Raw genomic sequence first — 14,805 nt, forward strand, 5'->3', positions numbered from 1 at the left:
AACTGGAATATACGGGATTATCGGGTAATTAGTAACGATATTAACTGTATAATATGAACAAAATAAAACGTGTTTATATACGCATATTCAAACAATTGTTATAATAAGCTGATAATTAACAAAACAACAAATACGTCTTCACCGTCTTGATTTTTGATGTGGCTTCAAACTGCTAATTTTCTCAGCTTAAATATAATAGCAAAATCAACATGCAATTAATTTATAAATCCACCATATGCTGGAGCCTTGACCACTTGTATGTGCGAAAACATAATTAGGTGACCTTGTTTATGTGTGAAATACATACACTACAGGCGTGAAACAAACTTAATTGGCCAGACACATTAACTTTGCATACATGTATATGCTAATACAATCCGCGCACAATAAATTTATTATGATTTTAATTATTAATATAATTGTTCTTTCAAAATTTGTAAACTACATGTAACTTATAATTTTTAAAAGATTTTTTATTTTATGATGCGCATCGACTTGGCATTATGTCGCAGATCGCGGCATGCCTCGGCGGACAGATGCGAAGCTTCGCGGCGAAATGCGACTTGCCGCCGCATACTGTCGCAGCTTCAACGACTGACACGGCATCGACTCATTTCGGCTTGCCGCCGCGGATCGCGAAATACGTTTGTTCCGCGTTGGCTGTACTGTACGTAGGAAAATTATTTTATTTTATTTGAGAATTTATATTTTTAATACACTAATAGTCTATGAATATTTAAAACACTGTTATTAAAGCATTGTTGCAGTGTACAAAGCCCTATGTAGCTTAACATTATCTTGTTTGCTGTTTCTTGCATATATTAATATCAAATGCATGCTCGTGTGTTATTACATCAAATATGTGTTCATTATATGATGTTAATTGCTCAAATGCATTTTTCATTATTTAACTGCCAGACAGCTTTTATTTTTAACTTAAACCTTTCCCTTAAATTGGGCTTAATTAGCATGCAACAAGCATTTAAGGAGTGTAGAAAGACAGCCCAAAACCTTTAATGGAAAAATTCAGACATGGCGAAAGACCGTCACATTTTACAGGCCAGACTTGCCTACCAGGAGAAACAATTCACAGGCCAGTTGAAATTTTTACAGGCCTCAATTTAAAGTGTTTGACCAGTTAGTGCATAGTCTCGGCATGGCAAAGTAAATTCACGAAAGGGCAAACTGAACATAAGCATTAGTTCTTCTTGAATGCTCTGAGCTTTTATGAGTACATACGTACAGCTCAGAGGGTCAATAGCTGGGAGTTGTATTATTGCAACAAACATAAGCATGAAAACTTGATTTGGGGAAATAAATTAAGGGTGTTAGTTTCAGTTTGTGGATAAATTAACGCTTTAAACATATATACTTGAGTGTTGTCGATTTATTTAGCTAAGAGTCATAAATATATTAAATAAGTTTACTTTTAAATATCCATTTCACTAACATGCCATTACAGTAAACTGTTTAGAGTGGCAAACATAATAAAGCAGAATATGCACATGAATCTGATTAAACACAGATCCACTTGCATATAAATCTAATCATGTTTGTCTTTTATTTTGCATTTTCGAACGATAATCCTGTAACTGTTAGATGTATTTTTCTTTTCGAGTAGAATGCATTTCAATTTTCAAACACTTGTTCTGTGACATTCAGTTCATACATTTAAAAAAAAAAGAGTGTTATTTGTATCTAAAACGTGTGCTCCATCGTAGAATGACACGCTCTTTTCATAAATCCATACTAATTATATGATGTCCGTCGTAAATTCGATAGTTATTTGTCCTTGCTAAGCATCGTTATTTCTTTTTATTGTCCGCCATCTTGTATCACGTTAACAACATGTGTGCAACGAACGTAAACTCGTATATGTCCGACTATTTTCGCGAACCAATAGTTAAGTATGATGTCGTTCGGCCATTTTCACGGAACACTGCCGATCGCGATGCTGGTTATAGACGCTTGCATTACTGTTTATTCTGGGGCATATGAAATTCCAACCATGGGGGAAACCTAGATCGGTCAGGGGCGATAAGAATAGACAGGGATATAAATATGCGCACGAATAAATATTGCAGTCGGCTCTTTTATGATCGGCGAAAAAAACGAAAATAAAAAAATACGTTTTCAGAAATCGCAATAAAATTTTATGGGTCAGGGGGTAAAAAGTGGGTCGGTCGGTAAAGGGCAAACAAACTTAATTTTAATTTAGGCCTAAGCAATATATGCATATGAATCTGATTATACACAGATCCACTAATATTTAAATGAAACCATGTTTGTCTTATCCCGCTATTTTTAGGATAATCTATTCTTGTTAGATGTTTTAACTTTGCACTGAACGCTAACAATTTTCAAACACTCGTTTCCGTGCCATAAACATCCACAGAGTAATTACTAATAAATACGTTGTTGGTATCTAAAACCTTTAATGCATCGTTGATTATCACACTGACAGGGATCTCATTAATCCTTTCTAAATGTATGATCGCAATCGTAAATTTGATCGTTATTCACCATTTTTGCTGAGGGTCACAATATATTTTCTGTAAAGTCAGCCATCTTGTTAAAATGATGTAAGCGACAGGTGGGCATTTGGCAACGTAAATAAAAAAATACGTTTTCAGAAATTGCAATAAAATTTTATGGGTCAGGGGGTAAAAAGTGGGTCGGTCGGTAAAGGGCAAACAAACTTAATTTTAATTTAGGCCTAAGCAATATATGCATATGAATCTGATTATACACAGATCCACTAATATTTAAATGAAACCATGTTGTCTTATCCCGCTATTTTTATGATAATCTATTCTTGTTAGATGTTTTAACTTTGCACTGAACGCTAACAATTTTCAAACACTCGTTTCCGTGCCATAAACATCTACAGAGTAATTACTAATAAATACGTTGTTGGTATCTAAAACCTTTAATGCATCGTTGATTATCACAGGGATCTCATTAATCCTTTCTAAATGTATGATCGCAATCGTAAATTTGATCGTTATTCGCCATTTTTTCTGAGGGTCACAATATATTTTCTGTAAAGTCAGCCATCTTGTTAAAATGATGTAAGCGACAGGTGGGCATTTGGCAACGTACAGGGATATAAATATGCGCACGAATAAATATTGCAGTCGGCTCTTTTATGATCGGCGAAAAAAACGAAAATAAAAAAATACGTTTTCAGAAATCGCAATAAAATTTTATGGGTCAGGGGGTAAAAAGTGGGTCGGTCGGTAAAGGGCAAACAAACTTAATTTTAATTTAGGCCTAAGCAATATATGCATATGAATCTGATTATACACAGATCCACTAATATTTAAATGAAACCATGTTTGTCTTATCCCGCTATTTTTAGGATAATCTATTCTTGTTAGATGTTTTAACTTTGCACTGAACGCTAACAATTTTCAAACACTCGTTTCCGTGCCATAAACATCCACAGAGTAATTACTTATAAATACGTTGTTGGTATCTAAAACCTTTAATGCATCGTTGATTATCACAGGGATCTCATTAATCCTTTCTAAATGTATGATCGCAATCGTAAATTTGATCGTTATTCGCCATTTTTGCTGAGGGTCACAATATATTTTCTGTAAAGTCAGCCATCTTGTTAAAAATAAAATGATGTAAGCGACAGGTGGGCATTTGGCAACGTAAAATCGTACCTATATGTCAGCTTAATACACAATTAGAATTTTTGTTTAATTAGTCAACGTTACTGTTATTGTCTCAATAATTTATAATTAAAGAGAATAACGAGAAAGACAAAACTTGTTTATTTGTTTTTTTAATTTAATTACGCGTTTAAATAAGTTTAGTGATTACTGAATTATGCAGGAAATGTACTATTTCCGCGAGGAAAACATCAAGGTTTTCATCAAAAGTCTCCGAAGTAATTTTATCGTGGAGGAGAACACATTACCGACCATTTAGTAAGCTTGGTATAACACAGCCACTGAAATTATCGATTGATACTGACACGTGGTTATGCACGGATGACTGATTCACAACCGAGCAAATCTTCGCTGCCTTAGGGCCATTCTCTGATACTTGTCGGCTTAGAAGTTTAGTCCAGGGGCAATTAAAATGTTATTAATAAGGGCACATGGTGGCTTTTGCCTTTGAAAAGGGCAGAGTTGCGCTTAAGAAAGGCGGCATGGCACAGCGCCATGGAAAAAGGGCCTGGGAAAAACACTACATAATTGTGTTTGTTTGTTTTTGGTTTGTTAATAGGTAACCTTATGTTTATCAAATGTTGTATAAGCAGCTTATTTGTGAATAAAAACATGAACAAGAGGATTGTTTTCCATTAAGAAACTATTTAATATAGAAAAAGAACATGCACATAGTAACAAACCTTAGCAACTTATCAGAAGGGCCCATATTATGAGAAACGGTGTACATGATACTGATTACTAAATGGAGCTTAAAGGAAGTTTTGGTGATTCCGATAATGACGTCACGTTTGCACATGCTCAAATTTTGGCCGTCAAAACTGCGGCCATTTCGCTTTTTTTTGCATTTGATGAACAGACCCTCATAGTGATAAAGATTCCATAACAATCTCTACTTGACACATATTCGCGACCCTTTTTAAGTACAACAAAATACAGTCGACTCTCGTTATCTCGAAGTCGGCGGGAACAAGAAAAAATATCGAGATAACGAGAGTTCGAGATATCCAATTAGGTGTTTTCAAAGAAAAAAAATAGACGAAAAGTTACCTGGTTTTTATCATCTAAATACCTGCTAAGTGGTATTACTAAAGTCGTCATCGTGTGGCATAACTACCCTATCTATTACCTGATATATACGCGTTTTTACGAGGCACCATTAAATTTGCTATTTAATTTAAATGCTTAAAATGATGTTTTAAGAGTTACAGAAATGCATGAATACATGCTGTTATCATTTTTAGCATAGGTGCGTTTACGCACCTATGCTTATGGTATATACCACATTTCGAAAATCCACATATATCGGTTGCCCTTTATGAAGCCTTACCTGATCAAAAATCAGACGAAATATCTATTTAATTTAGTATATGGTCATTCTTACAAATTTTTTTTGGAAACGTTTTTCTAACGTTTTCTTCCAAGAATATTGCTGACACCGTTTTTAGTGAATTTTTCTAAGACCGTTTTATGTCAAAAAATCTTCTTATAACCTAAAACAAATTTCGTTCGTAAAACAATTCTATATGCACTATAAATCTCAATCTCCTACGCAGTGGCCTCCCTTATACTAGAAGTTACTGACCGGGCGAAGCAAGGGAAGTAACTGCTGTGAGGAGTTTCTATAAAAATCTGCATTCAGAAATCTGTATTCAGAACTCAATCTGTTGTGCACGTCTGCATCTAACGCTTACCACAAGTTTTACGACAAATTCTTGACGCAGACGAATAGGGTAGCGTCTATTTTCATTTGTGAAAAGAATAGTTCGATACAGATCTGTCCGTGCTTAAATTTTGAAAGGCTTGGGTAATTATTTTTCATAAGCGTTTCAAACACTGATGTAAATGGAAAGATTATCTATTTAAATAGTCGGTAATTGTTTGAAATTATTGATTTGAGAAATTCGCGGATGGCGATATCGAACTACATTATACCACGTGACGCCATTCTTCCCTGTATCTTGCAGGTTACAATACACTAAATGATCGCTTCATGTAGTGCTGTACTCTCTAAAAAAATATCATAGTTGACAGGAAGGCATGTTTTACACTTTTTACCATTATTCGGGTGTTATCTTGCGGAGATAATGGTAGGGCATGAATAGGTGTTCACAACTGAATCCCTGAAATATGATACACTTGAAGACTAAAGTAAACCATTGCAGTAGAAAAGGTTACATTTCACTAAGAAACGGCCGAAAAAAAAGAGCTGCAAAAACAGTCGATTTTGATTTGTGTCAAGTTCTTTCTTGCTTTGTACATGACATATCTTTTTTATTGCATAAATCGATTCCGCTTAGAATGGCCTTTAAGAAAAGGTATGGTTATGGGGGTCTCTGTGTGCAAAATGTTGCATTTATTTTCGCTCAAAGTTGTCGCTTTTACATTGAATTATATAGGGAAACTATTTGGTGTATTATGACCTTGCACCTATGCTTTTAACGCCATCGGCGCTCTCGTTCTAAACTGTAAACATCCGGTAATGTTGCTATTTAAAGTTATGATGCAATTGACTTCCCATCAAGACAAGGGTTTTCCATCTGAACATGCATAAATCACGTTCCGGAATACTGAACTGTACATGTACATTTTGTAATTTGAAATGCAAAGTTCAATCGATTATTAGTACAGGATAAAATAAAAATGAAAAGCCATTCTGAGTCTTATATGTAATATTTTTATTAGCATTCCGACCAATTGCCATGCAATAACAAAGCAGCACATAGTCATTGGCGTTCATTAAAATCCAAATTTGCAACGGTTTATATACGCAAAAATATAACTCAATGCATTTTGGAATGTTGTTTGTAAAAACAATTAGTCTTTTGGCTTTTCTGCAGGCAGTGTATTAATTGCAGTTAAAGTGACAGGCCTTACTCAAGTGGTAATGGCTAACGACATTACACACGTGTGGTCATTGATGCAATTAACGAATCAATTATCTACCGCACAGTATCGGGAGCAGCCGGGCGAAGCAGGACGGTGAAGTATCCAAGAAAACGTTTCTCACCTTACCCGACACTGGGACAGGTTTTCGCACTTCGAGATAAACCACAATAAATACATGTTAAATCAGGAATCGGGACAGATTTTATATCAAGATATCGAATTATTCGACATAACGAAAATCAAGATATGCGATGTTTATTAATATAGATAAAGAAGGAAAAAAGTAGGGACATTGAGCTTACTTGGACATATCGAGAATATCGAGATATCTGATGTCGAGATAACGCGAGTCGACTGTGCTCAAAAATTGAAATTCTGTAAGAATAAAATGAATTAAAACGAACAGAAATAAGGACGAAAACAAACAACAAATAGATTGATTTTATGTAATTAACATATAGAAACTGGGGGTACCTATATCATATGTCTGTAAAAACTTACCATGTTACAGATTAACTAAATCCTCTTGATAAATGTTATTGTCTTTATTTAATTGTTTACACCAATTCTGACACTCTTTGTCTCAGCATTTTAAACCCAGTGTTTAATTGCGCCTTTGTTCATCACAAACCAATTATCTCGATATGTTCGAATACTGTTCAGACAATTACTAAGAAAACAGGGTGTCATAAACCCAGGGACCTATACTGGCATGGGGTAGGTCATTAAACACAATTTATGATACCTCAATGTCATCTCTTGGCATATTGAGTAGTCATTTAAGCCATATACTTAACAGTTGCTTTAATAAAATATTTGCACATAATTTAAAAAAATAGACATTTGTCCGAAATGGTTTAACAGGAACTATAAAGTGTATTTATATTAGCCAGTTTAATCACAACAATAAAGTGTTTAAAACGATAAATTAAAAATATTGTACACATGTACTGCTACACAATAACGTATTTAACGGGTACCTGCAAATGTAAACTCCGCTATAACGTGTAAAGATCGTGCGTTACTGCAGTGTTCGAAACATCATCATGGAAAAAAGAAATCAAGTTTGATCATTTAGGGATATTAAGACCTTGCATAAAATAAATTGAATGTATAGATTTATGGTATCATTAAATGCTAGATTTGTATTGCTCATTATCACTAGTAAAGACTTTTACATGTACATGCGAAGACAGTTCAATTAGCAAAATATGCAGGTGTTTTTTTTCCATCTGAATGCTAAAATTTATTAATATTTTCATTCAATGTAAACGAAACCAAATTTCATTCAATGTAAAAGAAAATTAAAACTACATTTAAAAATTGTAATGTATTGCGCTGTACTAGGGCTTTGTTTTATAACTGATTCAATGCATCTCTTACACTAAATTTCGATCGCTGATGAAAAATAACACTATCGCATCCACACCACTTATAATTATATTCAAATTATTATATGTTTTATTATTTTTGAAATATCATTTATTAAAGTCTAACTTTAAGAAAGAATACGGATATTTATAGTTTTGTTTTGTGAAATATTCAGTATTTTGTCTTCCGATGACCTTTACTCTGATACAATGTAAATGGCCGCAATCGAGAATGTTACGGCCAATCTATTTTTTAGTAACGGAAAACTCCTCTTGTGACGTCACGCCAAAACCTACTATAGTCTCGCCAGTATTTTTGACAAAACATTTATTCCTATTTTAATGCAGTTTTTGTTGTTATGTCCAAGAATACACATAAAACTATAGATTGACGTATGAAACATATATGTTTTTCAATCTTGTCACTGACAGTCTTCACACTAAATATTTAAGCCAAATAGCCCTTCGGGCTAATAAGATGGAATTTTGAATAGCCCGAAGACATGTTCAATAGCCCAAAGAGGTCAATATAAATTGAATGACTTTATTGGCCAGGAACACCAAAATAGTTATTAACAATCAGAAAATCTACTTCCATTAGTAAAAACAGATGCATGTGATTACAGTAATAAAGGGTATTCTGTTTCCTTTTGAAATGCATTTTATACAAAATGCACCAGTTAATTATGCTGCTTATTGTTACTTTATAATTACACATGTTCTCATTCAATGATTCCATTAGTCAGTTTGAACGGTGTTTGGTTTTATTTTAAAGCAAATTCAATTATTATCATGTTTAAAAAATATCCGAAGAACTTGAAAAATACATCAACCTATTATAATAAGAGATTATTATCTTATTATTACAATGACAATCACCTGTGAATTTCTGAATTGTCGGCATGTGGCTTAAGAACAAAAGGCCACTGGGTGTGTTAATTGCCCAATCTACCAAGTGACAATGTCTGCTTCTTTAATTTACTCCCGATGTTTTGATAAGCATGTGTCAACCGTGAAAAGTATTGTACATTCGTAAACAGATTATAAGTAGCAAAGTAGGTCAGGTAGCAGAACAAGCTTACAGAATAAGCGAAAGTACTACAATTATTAATAATAAGTTGAAAAAAACGTCTTCTAATACGCAAGAATAATTGATTAAAGCACATGGAAATCTAACTGTAATAAGGATCAATTTGTTTTTAACCAAATGCGTACAATATCCCTTTACAGACTCTGTTATTTTTTTATTGAAAAATTACTTCGTCCATATTTCATGAATTATAAATACATTTTCGGAAAACGCTTCTAAAATTAAATACGCTTCTAGATTGGTCATTATTTTAAAACATTACGAAGTGTCTATGCGCGAACATCCCAGAACATGATCTACGCATGCTCACTTTGAATAACCCCATCTCGATTGGGCGTCAATTGCATCATTACTTTAAATAGCAATATACTTGGATGTTTACACGACAGTTTAGAAAATGTTGGCCGCATGTGTTCATGCAATTCATTAACACGTATAACGTCATTTTAGGCATTGAATTAGCGAATTTAATCGTGCCTCTTATAAAGGCGTATAAATCAGGTTATTGATATGATAGTAGTTTCAGTTTTTCAGTTTGTTTACAATTTTACGCTCAAATATTTTATCGACCAACGGGCTATTTTATAAGCATTTAGGATCGACCGACCGGCCCAATAATCGACTCGGGCTTCGGGCTTATAGGCTAATTCGAAGACTGCACTGATGTTTTCATTAACCAATTTATGCCTATCTATCTATATATACTGCTAGTCGCCAACAATTAGCATTACAAGCAGGTGCGTGTCAGTGCTAGGAAATTAAGGAAGAAGTGTATAGGAGATAAAAGTAATACATAATGTATTTGTGAGACATAGAAACAAAGGTGATAGTGTTAGTTAAAAGAAGGAATATACAGATAAAAGGTTAAAAACAGCCAACCTGCTAGAAACTGTGGTCTAGTTTGGTCACCCCCAGCCTAAACTGGTCCAGGGTAGGTGCCTGTACAATATTGGCTGGTAGAGAGTTCCATAGGACAATAGTGGCTGGATAGAAGGAGAATTTATAGTAGTTGCTTGGAGTAGGGATTTGTCTGAATGAAAGAGGGTGCAAATGTCTAGTGAGCCGGGTCGGAGGAGTGACATAGGGAGGCATTGGTACAGCAACCAGTCCGTGGACAATTTTATAGAACATCAGTAGCCGGGAGTCATACCTTCTGTTCTCAAGTGAACGCCACCCTAATTTGTCTAGCATGTGTGTGACACTGTTGTGATATGAGTAATCATTTGTAACCCATCGAGCGGCCCTGCGTTGGACCATCTCGATCTTGTTTATGTTGTGTTGTGTGTGTGGGCTCCACACTAAGCTACTATACTCAAGTTGTGGGCGGACCAGGGTTTTGAAGGCAAATTCTCTAATGCGTGGGTGTTTTATGGGAATGTTTCGTTTGATGAAGTTTAGTGTTTGACTGGCTGTTGCAGTAACCTGGTTTATGTGTTTATTCCAGCTGAGGTCAGATGTGATGCTAACACCCAAGTATTTAGCATCACTAACTGTTTCTAGAATATGACCGTGGAGTGTGTAAGTGGATTTGTAGGGACGTTTTGACCTGGTGAAGTTCATATGCCCAGTGGACTCTCCCATCCTTGTAAATTGGATCAATTTATTTCCAAAATTAGGCATGTCTAGTATATTTATTTCTATATTTAGAATAATACTTACTACAATTCCTTTAAGCAAACAGCGTAGACCCAGATGAAACGCCGCATGATGCGGCGTCTCATCTGGGTCTACGCTGTTTGCAATGTCCTTTTTTCAGGACGCCAGGCATGAATGGGTTAAGAGGGCCAATACTACGAAGACGCATGCTTCATGTCAATGTTTTGCTTTACAAATATCAAATAATAATTACCTAATAAGTATCTTAATAAAAATGTACCTGTCAATAGTCGTAGTTTTTCAATTTAGTAAACATCGATCTACAAAGTGCGTTAATGATGTAATAATCTAATCCGTTTTGACCTTGTTATTCGATAATTACTTTCTAAGTATTTTTACTTGCCATATCTTCCCGCCATTTTGATTGTTGTTGTACGTGGGACGATACGGACAACGTTCCACACGGACCTGACGAAACGGTCCACATTTATGTTAGTATCGAAAACATAACATACGGATCATCGTTGAATAATGTAAATTTAATGTTCATTCAATATTGTGTTAATATATATTTTTTAATCAATTTCCTGCATATTTTTATGTTAATACATAGTTTAATGGCACAAATATGGATAACTCCGTGTTTGTAAGTTTCTGAATTGTTTGTATAATCGCATTATACGCCATATGCTTGATAACTTAAGGCCATTCCTCCGCGTTTGTAAGTTTCTGAATTGTTTGTATAATCGTATTATACGCCATTATGCTAAATAACTAAAGGCCATTCTTAAGCTTTTCGGACAAACGCTGCAGGCCGTTAACTTCCCGTGTATTTTGACAGACAACAAGACAAGACAACTCACCTAGAAACATAAGACAGAGAAAGTCGAAGGTAGAGCCAAAGCTGTGGTTAAAGCTCATGTTAAAAGATAATCGGCACAACGTGAAGGGGCGGGGGGCAGAGTCAGCAAGGTGCAGAACGATGCGGCCGGAACAATCACTGGCGCCATGGGATCAAGCCATATTCAAGAGCTGAAAACCATCACTGGCCTTGAAAGACACAAGAGAAACAAAACTCCTTACCAAGGCAGCAAGGTCCAAAACGACTGTCAAATAATCATTCGAAAGACAGACTGTTCCAACCAACTAAGAAAGAACGAAGAGAGAAAGCTGCATCAACCGGGCAAGGATTTGAAAAGGACATGCCAAGATATCATGGATCATGTCCAAAAAAAATAATTTGTAAAAAAAACAGGCTAGAGAAAGGCAGAAAGATTCCAGATACACAGCAGTATTCCTGGCATTGACAAGAAAGACTCGCATAGCGATGCTGAATATTAAGTTTGTTCTGTTGTACTTTGCATATGAGCGCTGTTATACGAAAATTGTCCAATTTCATATACTGGGAGCGTAGCTCAAGACCACCCTGGACATTCGTACAGTCTTGTCAAGAGCAACCCACTTACTAAAGACACGCAATGTTCGTTATCTCATTGTGACTGATCAGAGCGAGATGATGCAGAGGAGTGTAAATAATTTAATGACCGAACATACACAAATAGAGAAATCTATATGAATATCTAAGAGAACCAAATTAGAAAAGTTAACGTTATTGTGAAAGCACTATTATGCTGGGGGACACTACTGTGCTATGTTTAAAAGTCAATCTAGCAGCTGTGCTCTCCCTTTAATTCTTAAAAAGAAGCGAAATGACCATTCTCATAAAACGATTCCAAAAACAGAAAACACTCATTACTAAGAATATTGCGATTATAAAGCAGGACACTGTTTATCTAATCTATAAATGTTCAGCAGATAACCTGTCGTATTTTCATCATACCTGCATTCTCGCTCAAATACTAAATTATAATTGAGTTATCACTGAAACGCATTTTTAACAGGAATGCATAATGTTTATGACATTTGCCAATGTAAGTCGTGAGCACTTTCACTTAATATATAAAACATATGTTGATTTGCAGTTTTGCTGCTTTTTATTAAAATATATTTCAGCTTGCTATGAATTTGTTGTTTATTGTGTTGCATCTTGTCTTGCATACTGATTGTTAATATGATAATGATCAATCATATTAAGTTTGAACGTTGAATACTGTATGGTATATTTTCAGTTGGTACCTTTGGTAGACAGTAAGTGAGACGTTCATAATTGTATCATGTAAATAATACCATAAAATATGACAAGGTAGAACATAATTCACAATCACACACACCATATGGTAATGAGATATGTTCACATTGTCTTTTCAATAGCCTTGGCAGCGATATACCTGGATTTCTGTCATTTCGTTATTTTGCCATGTTATGTTGCCAGCTTTCCTATGTCATTTTGTTCTCTGTTACTTTAGTTTATAGTTCATAGATAGCTTAGCAAAGTCTAGAACGATTAGTTCATGCTTATATTTGCTTTATTAGTCTGCAATGCTCTAAATGCTTTACATGTGCTTGATTATATGTGCTAAATACTAGTCTGAATCATATGCGCTTAGTCATACTTGTACTAGTCTATGTCTATTTTGAATGTCCGGTTTTAACAATGTGCTATCCTTGCTTAAAGTGCATAAATTTTATTATATGTATACTCTGTCTTGTGAGTTACCTGCTGCTTAGTTCCTCACAAATCTAATTTGAGGGGATAGTCGATCTCTTACTACATTTTTTACTTGTCGCACTGTTGTGTCCATATTCGTCCTTCAGTGTTTTTATTCTCTTTCTTTTATGGCGGTTTTTAGACATTTTTAGTCAAGATCAGCAGCTACATAACAAGTTTTTACTCTGTAATACCTGTATAGTGTTTGTAGGTCAGGTTTTATATGTTTAATGTATCTATATCCTACCTAGTACCTTACCTCAGATGTACTACAATAGCATTATACTAACATATAGAAAAGTGAATGTGATAATACATGCATTATTTAGTTTGTTTGTCTTAACATTATCTAAACATTGATCTTAACATGCCTTATGTGTATGAATTTACATGTACCCGTAAGTCGGTTTAAAAAGCTCATTAGAGCTTATGTTACCTGTTTGTGTGTCCGACTTTGTAAATAAAATTTACTTGACTTGACTTGACATATTAATTCAGACCTTGATGATTTTATTGCCATTTTATCACATCACATTTATAAAAGCTACACAATTTCCAAAGTTACTAAACAGGATTGCCTTGAAATCTTGACAGCTTACAATCTCGTTTGGCTTATCTGCTGACCGTCACGGAGAGATGGTTTTGTAATAAATTCTTAATTTCTAGCTATGTTTGTAAAATAAATGCTATGGCAACTTGAGCAAATAGTACAAATTAAAAATCATATATATCCAGAATTGATAGAAAAGTAAAGGCATAGTTGAAACACAATTGTTAAGGCACAATATTATCTTTTGATGATTCCCTCTTTTATTTGTTAAAATACAAGTAAACAAGCATTTTTTTCGTCATATTATTATTCTTGTTTTCCCAAAACAATATATCAACACCAAATGCAAATTCAAAATGCAAGCTAAAAAACTAAACAATTATATATTAATTAGCAATGTTATTGCCTTATACTTATGATATTTTTAACAATTTCATATAAAATAAATTTACATGTATGTATGTGTATTCTTTAAGAGCATTTAAGATAATTAATGAGTTTTGATTGAATTAAAAATACACACCTTGATATAACATTGAACATATTAAATAACAAATAATGGTCTCTGTTATTATATTTGTATTACTAGTCAAGTATAACCAACTTTATTTTATATGTTAAGTGACTTTTATGTACAGAATTTATTGTATACTCGTACGTCTTCCATAGGAATGTGCACTATCGTTTTGTAGGCCAGGAATAAAATAACATCAAGACTTTCTGAGCAATTATTTTTATTCGAACTAAACCTTATATATTTAAAATGTTAAGCATTAACCTGTCGTGTCTTCATCATACCTGCATTCCCCCATTCTCGCTCAAATACTAAATTATAATCCAGTTATCACTGAAACGCATTTTTAACAGGAATGCATATGTATATGAAATTTGCCATGTAAATCATGAGCACTTTCACTTCATATATAAAAATATGGTGTTTTGCAGTTGTGTTGCTTTTTATTAAACTTATTTCAGCTTGCAATAAATTTGTCGTTTATTGTGTTGCATCTTCATGCTTT

At 34.2% G+C, this 14,805-nt stretch overlaps 1 protein-coding gene across 2 annotated transcripts in view; it reads right to left on the bottom strand.

Annotated features, from left to right (window-relative positions):
* Positions 1–14,805, bottom strand: part of LOC127876068 (uncharacterized) — a 299,486-nt gene that overhangs the window by 68,749 nt on the left and 215,932 nt on the right. The gene's annotated exons all lie outside the window — the stretch shown is intronic.

Source organism: Dreissena polymorpha, chromosome 1 (assembly GCF_020536995.1).
Source record: "Dreissena polymorpha isolate Duluth1 chromosome 1, UMN_Dpol_1.0, whole genome shotgun sequence".
Lineage (NCBI taxonomy): Eukaryota > Metazoa > Mollusca > Bivalvia > Myida > Dreissenidae > Dreissena > Dreissena polymorpha.